The sequence below is a fragment of the Rhinopithecus roxellana genome, chromosome 10 (genome assembly GCF_007565055.1).
Source record: "Rhinopithecus roxellana isolate Shanxi Qingling chromosome 10, ASM756505v1, whole genome shotgun sequence".
Taxonomy (NCBI): Eukaryota; Metazoa; Chordata; class Mammalia; order Primates; family Cercopithecidae; genus Rhinopithecus; species Rhinopithecus roxellana.
In genome coordinates, this window is record NC_044558.1 from 63,105,791 (window position 1) to 63,121,009 (window position 15,219).

Consider the following 15,219-nt stretch of genomic DNA (forward strand, 5'->3'; position numbering starts at 1 on the left):
ACGTACTACATATAATCAGTACTGACAGATAAGGTCCCAACTTGTTGGGTTGGCATTCGAAGCTTCTACAGTCTAGCCCTTGCATGTAGCTTCAACTTTTGGTCCTACAGATCCTCTGCTCCATTGTCACCTGAACATTACTTTGCTGTTCCCACTTTTGTGCCTAGGCATACTGCATCCCTTGTCCTGGTGGCTACCCTGGCCCTTTCCACAGATTCATAACCCATTCCATCATTTAAGGCCAGTGATAGTTGTACCCTTATTAAACCTTCACTGATTACCACAGGTCAAGGAAGCCTTCTTTTGGACTTCCTCTAATCACATGTTGTCTAAACTGGATCACCGCCTCCCTCCCAGGTTCAAGTGATTCTCCTACCTCAGCCTTCCGAGTAGCTGGGATTACAGGCATACACCGCCACACCTGGCTAATTTTTGTATTTTTTATTGAGACGGTTTTCACCATGTTGGCCAAGCTGGTCTGGAACTCCTGACTTCAGTGATCCGCCCACCTCGCCTCCCAAAGTGCTGGGATAACAGGCATGAACCACCATGCTAGGCCTGCTTTATGTGGCATTTTAACTGTTCCTTATGCACTGAAAAGAGGGTTGGACTAGATCAGGGTCAGCGTACAACAGTCTGTAGGCCAAATCCAGCCCTTCTCATGTTTTTGTATGGCAGTAAGCTGTGAAAGGTTTTTATATTTTTTAGTGGTTGCAAAAAGTACTTCATGACATGTGAAAAATGTTAAGTTCAAATTCCAGTGTGTGTACCACCTTCATTCATTCACGTATTGTCATGGATGTCTTTGTGCTACAACAGTAGGATGGATATTGTGACAGAGACTCATGAGCCAGCAAGTCTAAAATATTTACTATCTGGCCTTTTACAGATGAAGTTTGCCAACCACTGGACTGGATGGCTACTAAAGTCATTTTCCCTAAGTAGACTGAGAACTCCTCCAGGGCAGGGATCATGATCATTTTTAAAAACTCTCCCACAGCCCACTAAAGACTCGCAAAGTCTATGCACATTACAGGACCCCAATAAATACTTGTTGAAAACAATGAACTGATGAACCACATGAAATACAAATGTATGAAAAACGTAAAATAGGCTCGGATACAGATATACCTCCATATTCTACTTTAAAACACACTCCTAACTTGGACTTCAGAAATCATATAGTGGCAAACAGTGAAAGGAACATACAAGACACGTGTAACTAGAGACACTCTTATTTAACTGGAATGTTCATGTCCAAATTTCTGCTGTTTTCAAAAAAGAAAGATTAAGTGACTAGGGCAAACAGGAAGGAAAAAAGATGGAAAGAAAAGAACAAGACATCTGGGTATGCTGATCCCTTTCCTCCCGTTTTTTCTTCTCATTCACTCTTGGAGCTCATGACGGGGGTAGAATCCCACACAGAGCTCTTCTACCCCTGGCAGCGTCAGTGAGGGAGAAAATAAGAGTGCTGACCTGTAAAAACCAGCTCATATTCTTCTACTGAAATCTCTACGACAGTTATAGAGGCACAGGACACAGAAATTCATGCAGACTCATGTATAAGCATCCCTTACAGACCCACAATGACACGCACGTAGAGAGAAACAGATATTAAAACATATCTCTAAAATCACGTGTGTATATAAGCACGCGGCAGGGAGAAACAGACAAGCAGCATCATAGGCGCACTGATTTGAATTGGGTTAGTGCCACGGTAGGGTCAGGCAGCCAAGGGCAACCCGTCCGAGCCCCACCCACCCATCCCTGATTCCCGGGGAATGCAGCTGAGCCTGCAAGCGGAGGGGGCTGGCCAAGGGGCTAGGATTCTTCACAACTGCCCTGCCCATCCCCCTCTCGGCTCGGCTTAGGATGCCGTATCTCCTCTTCTTTTCCTTTCTGCTCCTTTCAGTTCTCCCTACCGCCTACTCCCGGCCCATACCTTCCCGCCTCACTCCCAGCTCTCCCCCTTGCTCTTCACTCAACGGCCCCTCTTGCCTTTTAGTCTTAGCTCTCCTCCGCCGCTGCTTTCTTGCAGATTGTCCTTGGGAAAGGGGGGAGGTGTGCTGGACGAACGCGGGGAGGAGCCAGGTGGAGGGAGGGGGAAGGAGGAGGGGGGAAGGAGGAGAGGCTTCCCAACCTCCACTAACAGATGCTGACAAGAAGGCTCCGCCTCTCCTGCTTGCCTTTCTCCTCCTCTTCCTCCTCCCCCTAAGAACTCGGCTCAGATATGGCAGCGGCTTAGTTTCTTCACTCCCCAGAGTCCTGGGGTCCTCATATCTATCTCGAGAGCCATCAGCATCTTTATTTAATGGGAATAGGAAATTATTTCGTTGCTTCTCTTGTTTTCAACACAGAACTTTTTCCTAGTCCAGACTCCCTGAGACACCTTGCAGTCCAACATGTTCAGCAACTGATAATAAAACCTGCCCCTGTGGCCCCCATCCGTCTTTAAGCAAACATTTATTGGGAGTCTGTGTGCTAGATTTTGCATTAGGTGCTGAGATATTTTTTAAAAATAAATAAATATAGTCCCTGTCTTTGAGGAACATTGAATTATGACATCTTCTATAGAATAGCCTCAAAAACTTCTTTTACATTTACATTACCTTTCTCAGAGAAAGTACAGAAAAGCTAGCTACTTGGAATGGAAGTGTCAAGAGGGAAGGGCGTGGCTGTGACAGCCACTTCTCAAGCCTGCTGTGGGGAGGGATGGGGGCGGGATTCTGGCAGTGAAGCAAGCATGTAAATTAGGCTTCACAGCAAACAGGATCCATCCTGGAAAAAGGGTCAGATGCTCCCAGAGCAAGAGGTGCATCCATTACTCAAGTCTCACCTTCCCTTGCTCCACCTATGCGTTTGCTTCATTGTCTCCACAGTCAGGTCTCCTCTTGCTTTTACCACTGCCCTCTTCCTCTTGCTTACTTTTATCTCTACCCCTGCACATTCTGGCACAAACAATACAAATGCAAGTGACTAGGAGATAAAACCCCATTTGACTACACAAAATAAAAGAATTTGTGCTCCAAATTATACCATCAAGAAAGTGGAAAGACAACCCATAGAATGGGAGAAAATATTTGCAAATCATTTATCTGATAAGGGGCTGGCATCCAGAATAAAGAAAGAACTCATTTGCAACTCATCAAGAATGTAAACCAAAAATAAAATTCTAAGCCCCTCAACCATCTGAATAGACTCCTCCTCTCAGTCAAGGGTATTCCAAAGTTAGTCTGAAAAACTAGTTCAGACCTTGATGGAAAGGGGGAGCCAGACATGCTTCATTATATGCTCCTCCCTTTTGGAATTACTGATAGAACACACTCTTTAAGTCTGATAAGAACCATTTACAATCTATTCTCTGAAACCTACTGCCTGGAGGCTCTGTCTACCTGATAAAACCTTGGTCTTCACAACCCCTTATCTTAACCCAGACATTGCTTTCTATTGATTCTAAGTCTTTGGACAGTAACTTAACTCTTTTCACCAATTTCCAATCAGGAAATCTTTGAATCTACCTATGACCTGGAAGCCCCGCTCCCCGCTCCCCGCTTCCAGTTATCCCGCCTTTCTGGACTGAACAAATGTACATCTTACATATATTCATTGATATCTTGTATCTCCCTAAAATTTATAAAACCAACTTGTGGCCCGACCACCTTGAACACATGTTCTCAGGATCTCCTGAGGGCTGTGTCATGGGGGAGCTATTGGTCACTCATATTTGGCTCAGAATAAATCTCTTCAAATGTTTTACAGTGTGACTCTTTTCACTGACAAAAAAAAGAAAACAACTCAATTTAAAAATGGGCGAAAGAGTTGACCAAAGAAGATATATACAGGTGGCGAATAACCATGAAAAGATGTCAACATCATACGTCATTAGGGAACTGCAAATTAAAGCAATGAGACACCACTACACACCTATTAGAATGATTAAATGATTAAAATTCAAAAATCCAGATGCTAATGAGAATGTGGAGCCACTGGAACCCTCATTAATTATTGGTGGGAATGCGCAATGCTATAGTCACTGTAGAATACAGTTTGACAGTTTTTTACGAAGCTAAATATTGTCTTACCACATGATCCAGCAAGAGCACTCCTAAGTATTTACCTGAATGAGCTGAAAATTATGTCCACACAAAAAACCTGCACATGAATGTTTATAAAAGCTTTATTCATAATTGCCAAAAGCTGGAAGCAACCAAGATGTCCCTCAAAAGGTGAATAAACAAACTGTGATACAGCTATATAATACAATATTTTTCAACAATAAAAAGAAATGATCAAGCCATGAAAAGACAGTGAAACAGGCCAGTGTGAAAAGGCTGCATACTGTATGATTCCAACTGTATGACAGTCTTGAAAAGGTAAAACTATGGAGACAATAAAAATATCAGTTGTTACCTGGGGCTTGGGATAGAGAAGGAGAGATTAATAGGTGAAGCACAGGGGACTTTAGGGGCACTAAAATGATTCGGTATGATGCTATAACAGACACATGGCATACATTTGTCATGACATTATGCATTTGTCAAATTCATAGAACTACACGACCCAAAGAGTAAACCCTAATGTAAACTATGGAACTTAGCTAATAATAATGTATAAATATTGGGTTATCAATTATCATAACTGTACCACACTAATGCAAGATGTTAATAAATAGGGAAAACTGGCCGAGTGCAGTGGCTCACCCCTGTAATCCCAGCACTTTGGGAGGCCAAGGCAGGTGGATTTTTTGAGCTCAGGAATTTAAGACCAGACTGGGCAACATGGTGAAACTCCATCTCTACAAAAATACAAAAAGTTAGCCAGGTGTGGTGGCGCATGCCTATAGTGCCAGCTACTTGGGAGGCTGAGGCATGAGAGTGACTTGAGCCTGGGAGGCAGAGCTTGCAGTGAGCCAAGATTGCACCACCACACTCCACCCTGGGTGACAGAGTGAGACCCTCTCTCGAAAATAAAAAATAAAAAAATGAGCAAAGGCTTGAATAGACAGTTTTCTAAAGATGATATATAATGGCTAATAAGTACAAGAAAAGATGCTCAACATCAATAGCGATTAGGGCAATGCAAATCACAACTACTTCACTGAAGTGAGAATACTACTTCATATCCATTAGGGTGGCTATTATCAAAAAAGAAAAAAGAAAGGAAGGAAAATAGAAGGAAGGAGGGAGGGAGGGGTGGAGAGAGAGAAAGGGAGGGAGGGAAGGAAGGCAGGAAGGAAGGAAGAAAGGAAGGAAGGAGGGAGGAAGAGAGGGAGGGACACAAAGAAATAAAGGAAGAAAGGAGAGAGTGAGGGAGAGAGAGAGGGAGGAAGGAAGGAAGGAAGGGAGGGAGGGAGGGAAAGGAAAGGAAAAAGAAAGGAAAGTGTTAGAGCGGATGTGAATAAATTGGAACCCTTTTGCATTGCTGGTAGGAATGTAAAGTGGTGCAGCTGCAGTGGACATTTGTCAGTTCCTCAAAATGTTAAACATAGAGCTGTCGCATTAACTACCAATTCCACTCCTAGGTATATACCTAGGAAAAATGAAAACATGTGTTCACACAAAATCTTGTATACCAATGTTCATAGCAAAATTATTCATAATGCTGGCAAAATGTGAAAGAACCCAAAGTCCATCAACTGAAGAATGGATAAATAAAATGTGTCATATCCATATGACAAAAAGTGTCAAAATTTGTAAAATATTTGAAGATATTTATTCTGAGCCAAATATGAGTGACCAATGGCCTGTGATACAGCCCTCAGGATATCCTGAGAACATGTGCCCAAGATGGTCAGGCCACAGCTTCATTTTATACATTTTAGGGAGATACAAGTCATTCATTAATACATGTAAGATGTATTTGTTTTCCTTAATTCTCTTAGCATGCAAAAATACATGTAAAATGTACATTGGTTTGGTCCGGAAAGGTGGGACAACTGGAAGTATGGGTTTCCAGGTCCTAGGTAGATTTTCTGATTGGCAATTTGTTTAAAGAGTTATTATCAATAGAAAGGAATGTCTGGGTTAAGATAAGGGGTTGTAGAAATCAAAATTTTACCATGCAGACGAAGCCTCCATGTATCAGGCTTCAGAGAGAATAGATTGTAAATTTTTCTTTTTTTTTTTTTGTTTTTTTGAGAAGAGTTTTGCTCTAGTTGTCCAGGCTGGAGTGCAATGGGGCCATCTCTGCTCACCACAACCTCCGCCTCCCGGGTTCAAGTGATTCTCCTGACTGAGCCTCCTGAGTAGCTGGGATTACAGGCATGCGCCACCATGCCTGGCTAATTTTGTATTTTTAGTAGAGATAGGGTTTCTCCATGTTGGTCAGGCTGGTTTCAAACTCCTGACCTCAGGTGATCTGCCTGCCTTGGCCTCCCAAAGTGCTGGGATTACAGGCGTGAGCCACCACGCCCGACCAATTGTAAATGTTTCTTATCAGACTTGAAGGGTCTGTTCTATCAATAATTCCAAAAGGAGAAGGCATGTCCAGCTCCCCCTTCCCCTGATGACCTGAAGTAGTTTTTTAGGTTAACTTTGAAATGCCTTTGGCTGAGAGGAGGTGTCTACTCAGATGGTCAGGGAGCTTAGAATTTTATTTTTGGTTTATAAAACATAAAGATATTATGCTACATAGAAGAAGCCATTCACAAAAGACCCCATATCATATGATTCCATTTATATGAAATGTCCAGAATAGGCAACTCTGTAGAAAGAGAAAGTAGATAGCAGTTGCCTGGGACTGAGGGAAATTGGGGAATGACTGCTAATGGGTACAGGGCTTCTTCTGGGGCTGATGAAAATGTGCTAAACTTACAGTGGTTGCAAACTGTATGAATATAGTGAAAACCATTGAATTATACACTTTATTTATTTATTTATTTATTTATTTTTGAGATAGAGTCTAGCTCAGTCACCCCAGCTGGAGTGCAATGGTGCAATCTTGGCTCACTGCAACCGCTGCCTCCTGGGTTTAAACGATTCTCCTGCTTCAGCCTCCCAAGTAGCTAGGATTACAGGCGTGCATCACCATACCCGGCTACTTTTTATATTTTTAGTAGAGACGGCGTTTCACCATATTGGCCAGGCTGGACTAGAACTCCTGACCTCAAGTGATCTGCCTGCCTTGGCCTCTCAAAGTGCTGGGATTACCAGAAAGAGCCACTGTGCCCAGCCGGAATTGCATAAATAGGTGAGTTTTATGATATTGGATTATATCTCAATGAAGACATTAAAAAACATTTAGAAAGAAAAAGCCTGAAAAGTTCCTGTAGGAAACTAAAATATGCTATTGTAAAATACACTTTGGCATATTTTAAGATAGCTATTTAGAGGCTGCGGACACAGGAAGGGTTCTGTAAAGCTGTCCTTTGTGGGGAGATTCGCATTTGTAGACGAAATCTACATGAGTGAAGTAAATAGTGGATGCAAACAGGCTTTCTCTTAGGCCCCATTATCTGCCTCATCCAGATCTAGGAAAGATTAACTCATAGGAAAAAGAGACTAAAAGTCTGACACTTGTCAATGTTCGATGGATAAACTTTTACCACCGGCTGAAATTTGAGAGGCAATGCATTCCTTTCTCTCTTTACCCACTACCAACTCCTATGTCATCATTAAAAGTGCTTTTAATGGGCTGGGCACCATGGTTCAAGCCTGTAATCCCAGCACTTTGGGAGATGAAGGTGGGAGGTTGCTTGAGCCCAGGAGTTTGAGACCAACACAGTCTATGTTGGTTTATGGGGCAACATAGTGAGACTGTCTCTACAAAAATAAATGAATAAATAATTTGGCTGGACATGGTGGCGTGCACCTGTAGTGGGAGGACGACTGGAGCCCAGGAGGTCAAGGCTGCAGTGAGCTGTGATGGGACCACACTGTACTCCAGCCTGGGTAACAAAGCAAGTCCCTGTCTCAAAAAAAGAAAAAAAGTATTCTTAATGAATTATTGCACTAATAAGTCTATCTTAATTAGGTGAAGGCAAGGAAATGTTACTCATTTACTCACAGCCTTATCCCGAGACATTTAATCTTTTAGATCCCTTTTTCTGTTCAGGGTGTTTAAAAAAATTATTCGATGATACTTGCTAAATAACTGTAAGGGGCTGGGTGCCGTAGCTCACACCTGTAATCCCAGCACTTTGGGAGGCCAAGGTGTGCAGATCACCTGAGGTCAGCAGTTTGAGACCAGCCTGGCCAACATGGTGAAATCCCGCATCTACTAAAAATACAAAAATTAGCCAGGCATGGTGACGCGTGCCTGTAGTACCAGCTACTTGGGAGGCTGAGGTAGGAGAATCGCTTGAACACAGGAGGAGGAGACTGCAGTGCCATTGCACTCCAGCCTGGGTGACAGAGTGAGACACCATCCCCACTCCCACCAAAAAAAAAAAAAAAAAAAAATCACTGTAAGAAAGACTTTATTCAGGACCATCGTGATAGGTATAGGGACCACAGCAATGGGATTTTGCAGTGGAGAAGACAGATTGGGTTCAACTCCAACTACAGCATGGGCAAGTGGGAATTTATGGCAGGGTCAGGGTCAGAAATTACTAAGAGAAAACATCAGGGGAAAGGAGGATTCTGGCTAAAACAAGCTAACAGGATTCTTGCTGAAGACAGACCAGGGTAATAAGGCATCCCCTGGCGGGTGGTGGAAGGAGAGAAACCTGATCAGATATTGAGGATGACCATATATTGAGGATGGGGGGGTGGGTTCTTGATAAACTGACTTAGCAGGGTTCTTTGCTAAAACTGGATTTTACAAGAAAGTGCATGGATAGGTCTAAGAGAAGGTTCAGGAACCTGACTAAAGTCTTGCCAAGCAGAAAATCTTTGTCAAAGGCTCAATCACTAAATGAGCACAAATTAAGAAAAAGAGGACACAAACAAATGGAAGAACATACCATGCTCATGGATAGGAAGAAACAGTATTGTGAAAATGGCCATATTGCCCAAGGTAATTTATAGATTCAATGCCATTCCCATCAAGCTACCAATGACTTTCTTCACAGAATTGGAAAAAACTGCTTTAAAGTTCATATGGAACCAAAAAAGAGCCCGCATTGCCAAGACAATCCTAAGTCAAAAGAACAAAGCTGGAGGCATCACGCTACCTGACTTCAATCTATACTACAAGGCTACAGTAACCAAAACAGCATGGTACTGGTACCAAGACAGAGATATAGACCAATGGAACAGAACAGAGCCCTCAGAAATAATACCACACATCTACAGCCATCTGATCTTTGACAAACCTGACAAAAACAAGAAATGGGGAAAGGATTCCCTATTTAATAAATGGTGCTGGGAAAATTGGCTAGCTGTAAGTAGAAAGCTGAAACTGGATCCTTTCCTTACTCCTTATATGAAAATTAATTCAAGATGGATTAGAGACTTAAATGTTAGACTTAACACCATAAAAACCCTAGAAGAAAACCTAGGCAATACCATTCAGGACATAGGCATGGGCAAGGACTTCATGTCTAAAACACCAAAAGCAACGGCAACAAAAGCCAAAATTGACAAATGGGATCTAATTAAACTAAAGAGCTTCTGCACAGCAAAAGAAACTACCATCAGAGTGAGCAGGCAACCTACAAAATGGGAGAAAATTTTTGCAATCTACTCATCTGACACAGGGCTAATATCCAGAACCTACAAAGAGCTCAAACAAATTTACAAGAAAAAAACAAACAACCCCATCAAAAAGTGGGCAAAGGATATGAACAGACATTTCTCAAAAGAAGACATGCATACAGCCAACAGATACATGAAAAAATGCTCGTCATCACTGGCCATCAGAGAAATGCAAATCAAAACCACAATGAGATACCATCTCACACCAGTTAGAATGGCAATCATTAAAAAGTCAGGAAACAACAGGTGCTGGAGAGGATGTGGAGAAATAGGAACACTTTTACACTGTTGGTGGGACTGTAAACTGGTTCAACCATTGTGGAAAACAGTACGGCGATTCCTCAAGGATCTAGAACTAGAAATACCATTTGACCCAGCCATCCCATTACTGGATATATACCCAAAGGATTATAAATCATGCTGCTATAAAGACACATGCACATGTATGTTTATTGCGGCACTATTCACAATAGCAAAGACTTGGAATCAACCCAAATGTCCATCAGTGACAGACTGGATTAAGAAAATGTGGCACATATATACCACATAGTGCACATGGAACACTATGCAGCCATAAAAAAGGATGAGTTCGTGTCCTTTGTAGGGACATGGATGCAGCTGGAAACCATCATTCTCAGCAAACTATGGCAAGAACAGAAAACCAAACGCCGCACGTTCTCACTCATAGGTGGGAATTGATCAATGAGATCACTTGGACTCTGGAAGGAGAACATCACACACCAGGGCCTATTATGGGTGGGGGGGAGGGATGGCATTGGGAGTTATACCTGATGTAAATGACAAGTTGATGGGTGCAGCACACCAACATGGCACAAGTATACATATGTAACAAACCTGCACACTGTACACATGTACCTTAGAACTTAAAAGTATAATAAAAATACACACAAAATTTAAAAAAAAAAAAAGAAAGAAAGAAATCATCATCTCAAAGGACACCTAGGCAAATTCAGGTAAGTTAGGGGTTGGGGGTCCTAGAGAAGGAGAATTTTCTCAGAAGCACTTACATCTTGCCTATGGTCATCTCAAGGCAATCCACAAACTGAAGACGTTGTTGAGTTAAACTAGTAAAAACCAACACAAAATAGAGTAGCTGATGGAAGAAATACTTCGTATTAAGAAATGGCTGTAAATTTCTTCCTGACAAGAATCTTAAGAAACTCCTATTTGTTATTAATTAATTCATACATTTAACAAATACTTATTGAGGACTCATGTGCCAGCCACTGTGCCAGCTACTAAGCTATATAATAAGCTCCCAGGGAGTTTATAATCTAGAGGGATTATCAAATGTTCGTAGGAAGTTTACATGTCATTGGACGTGGAATATAATTGAAAAAAATCAATAACCCCATTAACATTAATAATGTATCATATTTTAATGACATGAATATATTAAAGCAGAAGGAGTAAAAATAAGTGGTACCTGGATAGTGGGAATTTGTCAGTGTTTACTCAGTATTGTTTACGGGAAAGATACCAGTGGATATGTTTTCCAGCATTAGAGATGAATGATATGATGAAACAGGAATAGTTCCTTAAAAATGGATTTTCTTTCCTTTAATCCTAAACTCCAAGACCATGCATTTCCCTTTTTTCCTAATATTCTATCCATCAAACAACTTTTAAATTTCAAATACAGCTTCCCAAGAACCTTAACAAATTGGACTCAACACTTTAGCTAGCTATTGTTGACTTGCCTTATTAATAAAAATTGGATTCATAATTTTACGGTGGATAGATGTTGGAAGAAAATGTCTGAGATCTAAGCAGTTCTAGAAAATATGGTATCTGTCCAATCGACATTCCAAGGGGTGGGAGCGAGGCTGAGAAGCATACATTAGGACAGAGTGTTGGTGTATGAAGCCTACAGATGAACACAGTGCGGTGACTAAGGAAGAGTGGGCTGAGGAAGAGCTCTAAGCATTATCATACAAGCTAGGGTGACTAAGGAAAGCGTTGGGAGTAAAGTGCACAGCTCAGCAATGTTAGAGAACCATGGACAACAAGAGCAAAGAAGCAAGTTACATAGTCAAATAAGAGATGGCACAAACAAACTCTTGAGGCAACCAAACTAAGCCAGTGGCTAGATTTTCACTCATTCCAAGATTATTTTCATTGCTATTATGGTATAAGGGGGCTGGAAAATAACACCTTGGACCCTTCCTCCAGAGTAGAAAGCTAAAATGTACTAGGTTTGTGCTGGAAAAGAACCTGGGGCCCTCCGATAGGCCTCTCAAGAGGGCTTATGTCTATTCCAATGATTAAACTATAGGAATTCGCCATGATACCGCTGGAAATCTAGAACTTCGTCTAGAATACACCCAGCTTTCTTCAGCTGCTGAGGCTGGCAATTCAGAATTTATGGTAGCTGGACCTGGGAGGAAGCGAAAGAAAAAAAAAAAAGGATTGAATGCTTAAGAGGGAGGTCAGTTGGAGCCAGAAGACCATGAGATTAAAGCCCATCATTCCCTCTACCTTCAATTATCTGCCGGTGGTTTTCCTATTTTCAGCATTTGAGATAAAGCTGATGTGAACAGAGGAGAGCCAAATGATAATCTCATACGAGGATCAGCATAAAGAATATGCCTTTCAGCAATTGCTTTATGCTGATCCTCAGTGTAAAGGAAGATATTAAGAAGGTCCTCAAGCTTCTTGGAGCTCTCCAAGTATCAGCCAGCCATTGGCGTGTTAGTGAAGTCCAGGCACATAGTAGGGTCAAAAATTATAATTATTATGAAAGAAGGAATTCTGGGGGAGATAAGTATGAGATGTTTAAAGAAAATTCTCAGCTGGGTGTGGTGGCTCACGCCTGTAATCCCAGCACTTTAGGAGACCGAGGTGGGTGGATCATGAGGTCAAGAAATCGAGACCATCCTGGCTAATACGGTGAAACCCCGTCTCTACTAAAAATACAAAAAATTAGCCGGGTGTAGTGGCATGCGCCTGTAGTCCCAGCTACCCAGGAGGCTGAGACAGGAGAATTGCTTGAGTCCCAGAGGCGGAGGTTGCAGTGAGCCGAGATGGTGCCACTGCACACTCCAGTCTGGGTGACAGAGCAAGACTCCCTCTCAAAAAAAAAAAAAAAAAAGAAAAAAGAAAAGAAAAAGAAAGAAAGCAAGAAAAAGAAAATTCTCCAGCAGCTAGTTAGGTAGGACCCCTGAGTAGAGCTGCAGTGGTATTCTAAAATACCTAATACATATGCTCTGTCTGACCATTAACCCTGTATGTCATGGATAGGTAAATGAAGACATGTAGAGCTTTGGGCAATGCCCTCCAAACCAGGATAAAACCAAACATTACTGCCAGGCAGTTGAGTAGTTTATATAGATAGAAGATCTCTTTGACAATGATTACCAGAGGCTGACACGGGGTGGGGGGCAGTAAGAGGATGCTGTATGCCATATACATGAATACATTCACCACCACGAGGATAGTATCATGTCTATTAAATAGGTACAGATCTATATTAAGACCACTGTGATGAAAAAATGAAGAAGATGAGGCTACTGATGGTGTACCAGGACATTTGGGATTGAGAAGTAGGTATGGCAGTCACGCAGGTGTGACTCTAACCCAAGAGAAAAGCAAACAGCATATAACAGGTTTCATGTATCCATTCAACAAATACTGTAAACCTAGTACATGTTACGCACTGTTCTAGGCTCAAGGGGATCCTGAACTGGAAAAACAAAATGAAACAAAACAAATACCTCTTTCTTCATGGAGCTTACATGCTAGTGAGCAAAGCATGTAATAAACAAATCAGTCAAGTGGTGATAAATGCTATGAGGAAAAATAAAGCAGGGCAGAGAAGGAGAGTGACATGCATGCTATTTAAGTAGGGTGAACTAGAAAAACCTCGCTGAGGAGATGATATTTAAAAAGACGTCTAAATAAACAAGGGAGAAAACCATGCTAAGTACGATATAGGGGAACTGCTTTCAAATAGAGACAATAGCAAAGGCAGAGATCTGAGACAGGGAAAAGTTAAAAGTGTTATATCAAAGGACCACTAAGATTCCTCTGGACTGGAATCAGAATTACACACGGGGAATAATGATTCGGCAGGTTGATGTTGTGAAACACTTGCAGCAATTAGGTATGGGTCTCTCTCTGGGTTGAAACAATTATATATCTGGCTCTCTCACCTCTACACAACCCATGGAGCTTATCTAGTCATTACCTGATGAATATACTGCTTGTTATCTGCTTTTCCCCACTAGAATGTGGCTCCACGATGAGAGACCCTGGGCACAGGCATGAAACTATTGTCTGGAGAATCATCTTTAGCTCTAGCTGGGATAGGATGATTCCTGGAGACAAAGCAGACTCCACAAGTCACTAATATTGAGGTTCCTGACACAGGGCACCTGTTTGGCTATTCCACCTCACCTAGCAGGGACAGGCTGAGTTTCTTCAGGTACCCCAGTTGGTTTAAGACAATGGTTCTCAATTGACACTAGTGGAATCAGTATCATCTGGGAACTGGTTAGAAATGCACATTATTGGGCCCTACTTGGGATCTACTGAATCAGAAACTCTGGGGGTGGTACACAGCAATGTGTTTTAACAAGCTATCAGGGTGAGTCTGACACAAGTCAAAGTTTGATAAGAATTGTTCTAAGCTGTGGAGGTCCAAGAACACCATCACTTGAAGAATGAATCTGTCAGCCTCAAAAGTCTGGATGGCTCTTGTGGGGTCACTTACACTAACTACAATCAACTTACTGAGAGAGACAGTTCAGGGAAGAGGTCACAGGAGACAAGATAATTCCCATTATAAACTAAAGCTACCACTTTCAAGATTTGATTATGGCAGAGGTAAACAAACTTCAGCAGAGGAATGTAGCCTCAACCTTGAGCCAGATAAACTTTTTCTTTCCTTAAAAAAGTAAGCTTTTGGGGATATCAGAGCAGAGAAGACAAATAATTATTGTATAACACAATCCTGGGAGTCTTCCTCTTCAGATCTGCTAACCCCTAATCAAACACAATGTGGAAGCCTTAGCTGTTTAGCAAGTACATAGTCCATGGAATATACCTCTAGGCCCGTAAATACACGTCCCTGGGTAACTGAGAGGTAGTTTAACATGGGACCACCCAGAGAAGGGCGGTCCAAGTGTATATATACAAAATGATGGAAGATGAAAGAAGTGTTCCATAGATCTACTGATATCCTTGCAGACTTGACTGAAAGAAGAGCATTTGTAAGGTGATATTTCCCACTCAATGACCTTCCCAATTCAGTTGGCAATGTAAGAGCCCTGAAAATTTTAGCTCCAGGAGAAGACTCAAGTTCTGTGGAACTGATTCTGGAAGTCTGGGGTCAGGAGGTCAATGATGAATGGTGACTATGTTGAGATTAAGGCAATCTTGATAGAGGCAGAACTCCCATTGATTTTCCTTCAGCAAGGGTCCAGCTTCTTGGATTGCTACAACATGGCATATAGAGAGAGAATCTTGCCTCTGATGCAGAAGGCAAATACACCTGCTTGAAGGGAACTTGGATCATGGACAGCAATTGTAATCTCTACATTTCAGTTGCACTCACAATGTTGGG

General features: G+C 41.9%; 1 protein-coding gene across 3 annotated transcripts in view; it reads right to left on the reverse strand.

Annotated features, from left to right (window-relative positions):
• The window catches only part of PFKM (phosphofructokinase, muscle), a 46,795-nt gene that overhangs the window by 25,044 nt on the left and 6,532 nt on the right, over nt 1-15,219 (reverse strand). Inside the window, exon 1 of one of the 3 annotated variants that reach the window (XM_010354161.1) lies at nt 1,999-2,174. The exons of 1 other annotated variant lie outside the window; for it this stretch is intronic. The gene's annotated coding sequence lies outside the window, so the exon portion shown is untranslated. Of the gene's footprint in view, nt 1-1,476; nt 1,613-1,998; nt 2,175-15,219 lie in introns of those variants that run through there. One more of the 3 variants, XM_030939623.1, reaches the window with a different exon arrangement.